This window comes from Schistosoma mansoni (genome assembly GCF_000237925.1).
Source record: "Schistosoma mansoni, WGS project CABG00000000 data, supercontig 0337, strain Puerto Rico, whole genome shotgun sequence".
Taxonomy (NCBI): domain Eukaryota; kingdom Metazoa; phylum Platyhelminthes; class Trematoda; order Strigeidida; family Schistosomatidae; genus Schistosoma; species Schistosoma mansoni.
In genome coordinates, this window is record NW_017386186.1 from 8,634 (window position 1) to 18,011 (window position 9,378).

Below are 9,378 nucleotides of genomic sequence, written 5' to 3' on the forward strand. Positions count from 1 at the left end.
CAGTTGTGAAAAGTTTTCGAAAACAGTTTATGATCAATTGAGTATGAATACACTTTAACAGAAACAACTAAGAATTATGTGAATAAAATTGGTTTGCACAGAGTAGATGGAATATGGACAGTAATAGAATACGAGATATACATTTTGCGGCCTTTGGGACTTATCGTTTGAATGCATCTGCATCCCAATGTTAATTTTCCCACCGAGACTGTAACTCAGTGTCTTTCTCTACAAACGCCCAACGCTCCAATAAGTGAGCTAATGAGTTCGGATAGTTACTGGTTTTCTCATGGCGTATGAATTTTAATTTAACTTGTAATACCATGAACTATCCTGTTGCCAATATTCTTGACTAAATTTTTGATTAGGTTTGCGTAATAACACTAGAACACTGGCACATCCATTTTAGGAGTTCGAAATAGGACGAAACGCTCGTCCTGGATCCCACTAGTAGCTACAGTCTAGCTGTTCACTAAAACTCGTGATAATATCGGTATATTGAGCAAATCCCTGCAATATGCACATATATTAATGAATAATTATTAAAAATGCAGTCACAAATATCAACAACGGGGAAATATACAACCATTAGGAATTAAACATTAATAAATACTAACAATGAGAACTTGGTGTAGCCAGATACAATTAAAAACCTTCGAGACTATATATTAGAGTTTAGAATTCTCTAGAGCACAAATAAATTTCAAAACGTTCCGAATAAGGATATGAAATAAGATATTGTATAACTAAATAGAGAAGTTGGTGGCAGAAATGAAAACCCTATTCATTTGAATAAACTAGTTAGATTCGAGTCTTTTTTTGAAATGATAACTACAGAAAACAATAATCCATTTGAACACTTAAATGAAGTTATAAGATGTTAACTTATTCACTTTGTAGTAAATCATAAAGTTCTTTTACAGTTGGCGTTTTTGATCTACCATGGTTTGTTATTATTATTCTTTACTGATTAATAGTACATAATCTTCCACTTATGAGCTTTTTTCCTCTCATGAGGATGTTTCTGTTTTCTTGTTAGAACATTCATTTTTTACAGTGATTATTTTGTTATTTGTCAAATGAAGATGGCTCATCTACACTATATATATATACTTCCTAAGTAAATAAACGTAATAACAAGAACAAGAGAATGAAAGAAACAGAAACAAACACTGTAATAGAACTTAAGGTAAATAAATTAGATCATAAGTATGCTGATAATAACAGTCAATTACTATGATAAATTAAATAAAAAATATCCTTCCATCCACCTATCCATCTATTTCTTTCTCATATAGAAACATATTTAATGTGAATTCTTCATTTCGAGTTATTATTATTATTGTTATTGCTGCTTACAATTTATTTACTTCTCTTTCTCTCTCTCACCACTTATCTCATTATTCTTCCAGTTCACTGACTGATTGGTTACTTATAAAACATTGTACTAGTTATCAAAAGTTTTAATAGGCTTATATTTAACGGTTTGGTAGATAATCTTAAAGACTTTGTAAACAGTGTTATTTATTAGAAATTAGTGTGAGTCAGAAATCTTGGAAGCATTAGATAAATATTTCAATGTTATCCATTATTCACTTGTGGTCTCCGAACAGAATAGAGTTTGCAATCATTTTACCTTAAGATAAATAATATATCATCTATTCATTTAGCCGGTATCCAAATGTTTAGGCTTTTATGTGCAAGCACACTTCGTAGTACAGAGGTGAGTCGTCTGTTGGACAGGACGAATTACGCTGATCTAACTAACGGGTTAACAGTGAATGATAAACAGTCAGTTTTATTTTATTAGGCTGCACGGAAAACATGGCAGTTAGAAGACTTGAATTTGATCTTTTTATTCAAAATGAGTCAGTATTTAGGCTTCAGCTGTCTTAGCAATCTAAATGACCTTAACATTTTGATTTTACCTCCTTCTTTTTAGTTAGTTGAAATCACAATGTGAGTTCGTATATGCGCATTGCTGAGAAGTCTTATACTACGAAAAAGTAGTTGTTCAGTGTTTTCGGGTTTTCGGTTGTGGTCTAGCTATGATCAGTTCATGGTATGAACTATTACTTGAAAAATATATTATTTTACACATGCATATATACTTCCTAATTGTTTGCTAAGATGAGGATTTAACCCTTTAAATCATCTAACATCGGAATAACTAGTATTTTTGTGTGTGTATGAAATATGTAAGGAATTTGCGTCGTACAATGATTTCACTGATAAACTTGTTAGTCTTCCTATCCTCCTATTGTTTAGGTCACAACAATTAAATTATTGATAGTATCATTTAGTAGTCTTTCACTACATTAATTTGAGTGTTTGAGTGTAATCCACTTTGAACAATAATATTAAACGAAATGTCTGTTTAAATGTTTACTTTATAACAAACAGAAATTGGCTGAATAAATGTCAAAAACTTGATTGTATTAGTTCTTGACTACTGTTTTTCAACTTAAGTCAGTTACCTCAATTTGCACAAAACCATCTATCTCAAAAACAGTTATTTATGTCGAATACCACTAGATCATCCATCGTGGTTAGATAATAAAAGTGACGAATAAGTTTCTTACAAATTATATATTTACAAATATATATTGCATTCTAAAGATTCTCATTTTTCAAATTCTTTCTATTTTGTCCTTTGATTAACAATACAAATTATCATTATCATTATAATTATTAATATCCTGAAATATAAGTATATATCAGTGCGATTATACAGCTTTAAAAATAGGACGAAACGGCCGTTCAGCACTCCCAAGTTTTCCATGGTGGTCTAGCTTCAATTGACTCATGATTTCAACTATGAAAATACTGAAATCTCCACAAAACTCCTTCTGAAAATATTTTTTATAAATAATGATTTTTATATTGCTGGTGGGAGGCCTATGCTCCTCCACGAGTGGTAACAGGCTTAATTAAGTATGTAAATAATGGTTTTTACATACTTGGCATTCAATCTCTGCCAAACGGTTCGTTCAATTATTGGTGAATATTCGTATTATTCAGCATAAATGTCTATGTGTAAAAAGTTCTTTTGATCAGCTGGTTTTAAAAACACAATTCCAATGACTAAAAATATTTGATAAACATATTTATAATATCTGCCGAATATGCTTATCACTACGGTCACATAATTACTTATTGTTACATGAGATCATTCACTTTAGATTATAATCTAAAAGAGATAAACTGAATGTCTTCGATTTGAGTTCCGGTCAAATTAGATAGAATTACTACTGAACATCTCTGAACAGTCGGCAGTTATTTTATTTCTTTAGAATTATTCTACACAGTATGCTGAACTTAACCAGAATATCATGAGATACAGTTATATCAAAAGAGCATGGTGATTTCTTTGTTTAAAAAAATAGACCTTCTTATAAGATTTATTATCCAAGATTATCTATTCGCAATACAACAGTGATTATAGAAATTAATATAACTACTGGTTGTAAATAGTATCATCACTTTTAATCTTAACATCATCCATCAATATAACATAACTCGCCCTGTAGATCTTCTAGGGCTATTACCGGTCCCATACTCAAAGTATGAAAGAACCAGAAAGTGAGAGAAACGATAAATTTTTTTAAAGGAATGGAGTCGATCAAGGATCAGCTATAAACTATTTCTATGTCGAGAGAGGTTGTACAAGGTTCTCTTAAGTATAAGAATAAGTTTATAAATATGGATTTCAATGGTTTCTGTGGTATGGAAAAGATAGACCAGTAAACTACTACGTGAATTTGATGAAAGATAGTGGATTATTTTAGAAACTTTGATCAAGTCAGTTTGACGTCCAGTGTCAAGTCAGTGAAGGGGAATAGAACCCTTAACTACCCTGAAATACCCTTTTTTCAACAAAACCAGATGGTGTACCGCGATACGATGACAAACTTGTGAAACTATACGATTTATATATTTGATGAAATTTTAAGTTATTTGTGGAGCTACAGAATGTTGAACTTAACTATACCTTTCTACAGCTAATAGTTCAATTTGATCTAGGGCTGCATATATCGACCTTTGTTTAAATTAAAACTTATAGTTCGGGAGTGTACATTGTTATGTTAAAACTATTGTACAATTTAAGCTAGTAGCGCAAAAGGTGACGGGAATGATATTTTATTTACCAGAAGACGGATTTGTAATTTACTAAAACTCAAAATTTCCAAATTTTATATCTAATTACCTAAAATTATATCATTTTAGAATCAAGGCACTTTATCATTTATTAATAATTAAATTAATTAGTCGATCTAAACTAGACCATCATGGAAAACCTGGAAGTACTGGACAGATGTTCCGTTCTGGTATGGGACTCCTTAGCAGTGCTCATCCACGACCTCGCTTGCGGAATTCGAACACGGGATCTTCATTCTTGCACCCGAACGCTTAACCTCTAGACCACTCAGCTGGAACCCAATGGGTATTAATGTCTAACTTCAATCAATCCACGAAATTGCTCCAATATTCACCTTTGTTTTCAGTGAGTTATTATCCCACAACAGACCTGGCTGAACTCCACTGGTTACAGCTTCTTACTCCAAGAAATACTTCTTGAATCCAGTAACTAGTGAGCATATGATTATTATTATTTATTATTCCCCTTATAAAAAGTTATTTACTGCAGTAACTATTTTGCTCAGGATGTTAACGCTGACATTATTTAAAAATTGTTTAAGAATCAAGATGATAGATGATTTTTTTTTAATTTTTATTTTATCCTTGTATTAATAACTTTTATTTATTCCTACCCTTGAAAGTATGTTGTTTGGAAGGATAAAAATACCCCCAACACTTTTCAAGTTTGTACTACTTCAAAATGTTTCTTCGGGTACTTTTTTTTAAAAAAAAATTTTTAATCAGCACACAAAAAAAATTGTATTTAAAAATTTGACATGATTTTGATTTTTATGGATTATTTTGATTAAACAAATCTTAAATAACAAACGAAAAGTAAAATAATCAAAGGGGGGTTTATCAGATATGATAATAAGTCAGTTGCATCTAGATCACCATGGGATCATATTCTAAAGAAGAAAAAAAGAATAACTAATAAGCAAGATATAAGTTGGAGCATTTAAGTTGAAAGATTATCTAAACATTATTGTTTCATATTATGTACTAGTCCTAGTATACATATATTTCAAAGGGTTATCCCATATCTATAACGGTTTGCTTGAATAATATTTTGACTGATTATTAAAGAATTACTTACTATCTGCTGGTTTAACTCTCTTTTTTTTACTACAATCAATTGCTAGATTGTCAGATAGATTAAAAACATCTAATGTTTATTATATTCAAATAAACAACAAATAATTGTTAAATGTTTATCAGTAATATATATGTTGTTAAGTAAATTTTATTTCTTTTTTAAATTCGAATAATCCTATCTTGACTGGAAGAATGAACGATTTACTAAGTTTAGGAAAACATCACTGGATATTGGGTGGGCATTTATACTAGTTTCGTTTTATATTGTGTGTGTGTGGGATATGATACGTGTCTGTGAATTTGTAGTGGTAGTAGTAGTAGTAGTAGTAGTAGTTAATCAACCTTGGAACACATGCTGTTCACTTATAGTGAATTTCGTTTTTACTGTCAAACTTAAAAGTTACCCTTGAACTTTGATATTTAGTACGAACATAAAATCTTTGTCCTAATCTAAGTTGTTATTTTACACAAATGAACTGTCTCCGTTAAAGTTTAGTGAGTTCGAATAACGTCTTAGAGATTTCAGTTGGTCTGAGGTATATTTTATTTATAAATGAATGAGGATTCCACTAATATAACGCATCTAATCAAAACTAGAATAGACCGAACATTTGTCACAACAACACTTTAACGTATATGAGATCCAGATGAGACATCCCACGTAGCTTTATATTTTTAACAAAATTCAGAAATTATTGTGGAAAAGTCTGTTTTCATAGTAGCATTCAATGAGTTTGGTCACATAAACAGAAGGACTAATAAACGCATTAGAGAATTTTCAGAAGCTTGGTACTCAGGTCAATTAGCAATCAACAAACACATTAAAATCACTGCAATTTATCAAACTGTCAGAAAACTCCTGGACAAATACCGGACCAAAATTTAAATCGAAGGGATGTACAATCAAAATAAAGAAGTGGTGGACAATGACAGGTTAAAAGCCAATAATAAACAGTCAAGATCAAGGTCTGCAGGGCAAGCTGTAAGTCATATGTGGAGGAATTCTAATACTTCACTTCTGCCTAAATTTTGCGCTAACGATGTTGTTATGTTATTGTGCCCTGTTAATTATCACGTGACAAACTCGCCAATCAGAACACCGGCCTGTGTGACCTTGACAATGTGTCAAACCAATGACGTATTAACCAGTACGAGCAGCCTGGAGTCATCTCTCAGTCCTTAATGGTTCCTCTCGTCTAGCTGTGTCCGTTTCAGTGTAAAACACCAATATCAGCTTTCACTATATGAATCATGTATTTCAGACATACAAAGTTTATAAACAAGCGAATCAGACCATACACCGTAAAATAGAAAATAACTATATTACAAGATCAAGTCAAAAGTTGCTGTGAGTGTAAGTGACTGTAACTAATAAATTGGGACTAAGTTAAGAATGGTAAATCACATAAGAGTAGTCAATAAGTCAAATAGAAGTTTATAATAAAAATAATGTTACTGTACATGTAATATAGTTACTTAACAGTTATCTAATAAGAATATATATAATAATAGTTCATAAATAATTCCTAGCAGTTATTATTCATTTATTCTTCGTTAGGATATAACAGATATTGTTCAACAGAACAATGAAAACTCCACGACCAAACTATCCAGCTTAGAAAATAAAATTCCACCTAGAATAATTATAACTTTAAAATGTTTCCTATCTATGAAAACGTTTCTATATCTAAATGTACCTCAATATGTTAAGCATGTGGGGTTACATGAATTTATTAATACTACTTATATGTTAATTACTTCAGTTCGTCTGTCGACCATCAATTTTTAATTATCGATTATTCATTTTGTTATTTATATACATCGATTTGACTTACTAAGATTAATCCAAATTAAGGTTTATCAGATAATATTACAAAAAACGTTTTTTTTCTGTATCTAACTTAGTAAAATGTGTTGGTTATTTTCAAGTGAAATTAAACTGATTTTTATTCCTCCCCTCCATCCCTCCCTCCCCCCCCCAAATCTTATGACTTGATTACGAATCAAGAAAAAAAGTAAACAACAACTTAGGGAACATATTTTTTATTCTATGTGCTTCATTTAAGTAGCAAAAAAGGGTATTTATAATTATAAAAACAAAATTTTTTTCCTAAAAAAACACACATCGACTGTTCACTCGGAATTTATTTCTTAGAAAAAAAAAAGAAAAAGACAAAATCTTAAACAAGATAAATAAAAGAATTGTTGATAATGATTACATGTTATCCTCAAGGGTACTTCAGTTAATTGATCGTTTTTTTAGGAAAAAAACTAAACACCTTAATGTATGTATTAAAGTTTCTTCTCTTTTTTCTGCTTCCTTTATTTACTTTGTTTGTATTTCTAATACCTTTACTCTGTAAGTAAATTAACAAGAAAACTATTGAAATTGTTATTCTCATGAGAATAATCATTTTTGATGCTGATGGCGCTTTATTAGTGACTTGATTTATGACTTTGATTATTTTTTTCTTAGTAACTGAGATAACGGGGATATATATACATATACTAATACTCTTTTACTCCGGTACTTTGAAAAGAGTAAGTTTCATTGTTATATTGGTAAATCGTTGTTAATTTCGGGGTAAAGATGTCTTCGCTTTCGTGAATAAATCAACTTTTTATTGAATTGAATATAAGAGAAAATAAAATTCATTTTATCAATTCATTAAGAAATGTACTTAATGTCCAATGTATTGGATTAGGTAATGATCTAATTAATGTTCATTATATAAATTTTCTTTTAAAAAAATTACAAAAAAAAATGGTTACTGTATAAAAATCATTAAAACACGTGAAATTGGAGGCTATTATCTTGTAACTAGGAAACTAGTAATTTTTTCCAGTTATTTATGATCAACGATCGTAAATCGGTACAACTTTCTGTACTGTACATCAATCAGGATAACTATATCGGAATTTTAATAGTTGAGATCATGAATCAATTGAAGTTTGACCACCATGGAAAACCTGGAAGCACTGGACAGCTGTTTCGTTCTATCATGGGACTCCTCAACAGTGCGCATCTACGATCCCGCCTCGCAAGATTCAAACACAGGACCTATCAGTTTCGCGCGAGAGCGCTTAACCACTAAGCAACTGAGCCGGCATCCAACGGTGTTGATGTCTAACTTCAACTAATCCACGAAATTGAGCGACACATCCATAAATGTCTCCAGTGAGTTGATATCTCACAACAGACCTGGTTGAACCCCACTGATCACTGCTTCTCACTAGAACTCCAGGAATTAGTGAAAAAAACTAAATACAAAACGAAAAAATGAATAGTTGGAATAAGTGGTATAAATTAAGTCTAAAATTTCAGATATAAAGCGAAATAATGAACCAATAAATCTATATAATTGTGACTTAAGCTAAGCGGTATCAATTAAAATTGTCGAAAAATAGAACATCATTATGTCACGAGCTGAAAGTTCGATAATGATTAATCACCTATAAAATGTATTCCAGTATTTGATGACTTGGAGGAATTGTACCATATCTTAATTTGTTCGCTCGGCCTATAACTATGTCACCACGGTATTTCTTAACATGGAATAAGTAAGTTTAAAAACAACATGACTTCGACATCATAAGAGGTCGATATTATACCCGAAAATCCTGTTTCTTGTTAAATGTACCGATAAGTGTCGTTATCATCTAAACAAAATAGGAGTTTTAAGAGTTATAGCTTGATATATTTTGCAGACCTCAGACATTTGAAAATGAAGAATATGACCACAAACCTTCAGACAACTTTGTAAATAGTTAATCCTGTTAGAATTTATCTTTTGTTTCGCATTCTCAGCTCAGAATGTAAACACAAGGGCTACATAATGATATATATTCATCAATCTCTAACTGAATAATAGTGACTTTTAACAAGCTTCATATAAATGAATAACGGAAAGTGAAAATGTTATTTCAACAAGCTTGTATTTGAAAGATATGTCGAACAATTACTTCCTTGATATAGTTTCTTCATCCATCGTAAAAATGTTTAACATTGTCTATTTCTCATAGTAATCATATCGACGAGAGATGCATTCTATTATTACTTTCAAAACCGTTTTTCAAAGTCTTTGTCGAATCGACTCATCATTTATTTTTATCTAACTGATATATTGGAATAAGGATTGAGCA